This window comes from Pristiophorus japonicus, chromosome 3 (assembly GCF_044704955.1).
Source record: "Pristiophorus japonicus isolate sPriJap1 chromosome 3, sPriJap1.hap1, whole genome shotgun sequence".
In the NCBI taxonomy this organism is placed as follows: Eukaryota; Metazoa; Chordata; class Chondrichthyes; family Pristiophoridae; genus Pristiophorus; species Pristiophorus japonicus.
Window position 1 is genome coordinate 49708665 of NC_091979.1, and position 1401 is coordinate 49710065.

The window sequence follows — 1401 nt, forward strand, 5'->3', positions numbered from 1 at the left end:
CCTCCGGAATCCTCAGACAGAAGCCAAGCATTAGTATAATGGCAGCCATGTATCCACATGCAACATCGTCGAAAAGACAATTAAAGTGCTCAAGCAGCGCTTCCGATGCCTGGACCACTCTGGAGGCTGCCTGCAATATTCCCCTCAGCTGATCACCAGGTTCATTGTGGTGTGCTGCATGCTACACAACTTGGCCATCATGAGGGGACAGGAATTGCCACTGGGGACTGCAGGACCACCTCAGGAGAGAGGGGAGGAGGAGGAGGAGGCTGACAATGATGAGGAGGATAAGGAGGGGGATGAGGAGCGTGGCGATGAACCCATGCCACCACCCCCACCACCACTACAGGGGAGGACTCATTGAGCTTTCACCACTGTGAAAGACTTACGTCAGCAGCTCATAAATCAACGCTTTGCTTGAACAGTGAAAGGCACGTTTCACCGTTGCCTGCCTACTCGATCCCACCATGTTGACTATTCCTCCTCTAATTCTACAAATGAGACACTGCACAAGAATGGTGAAGGTGAACAAAAGAATTTATAAAGCATTTGTAAACTTATGAAACATTTGTACATTCTTGAAACTTTGTAAACTTTAATTTTGAAACTTAAATAATTTTTTAACTTGAACACAGAAAACAGGAAAACTACAGCAAAACAGCAACAACCCCTGCACCGAACATCTTTTAACTGCGGCCACCTTTCCCCCCCCGCCCCACCCCACCGATCTTAACACCTCCCACCTTGCCTTTGCTTCTTGCACCTACCCGTGTTGGGACCAAGACAGTGTGCAGCAAGGCGGGCAGAGTGCTGCTGTTGTTGGGGGAGAGACAATGGAGACGCCATTGGACCCCCTGGAGAAGCTCGGGATATGGAAGGCCCGGCTTCTGAGTGGCAAGGCTCTTGCTTGGCCTACCCACTCACAGGTGCTGTCGGTCTGGGTGGTATGACACTGGGGGCCGCAGAGCCAAAAGACGAGACCATCAATTGCCGCAGGGCATTGACAACCTTGGTGTTCTCCCGGATCGCAGCTGCAATCTGCGACATGTCCACAGATTATGTTGCAGATTGTGCGGCGATGTTGCCAGAAATGCCACCTCGGGCCTGGAGGAACTCTCGAGTTCGACGCTCTCCTTTTACAGTCCCATGTCCAGGTGTGTGTCTGCCTGTCTTTCAGCAGACTGGCTTTGCCGACTCAACCTCTAAAGAGATGGCATACAGGGTTCAACATGACTTTGACCTGCTGCCTCGGATGGGACAAAGCCTGTGAATGTGGCTTCCTCCGCGAAACTTGTGGCCGCAGCTAAAAGAAGTGCTGACTGCATCGCCTTCTCCACCCCCACCACCCCCTCCACCCCCACCATCGCCAACCCCTCGCCCTCCCCCACCGCCCCCCCCCGC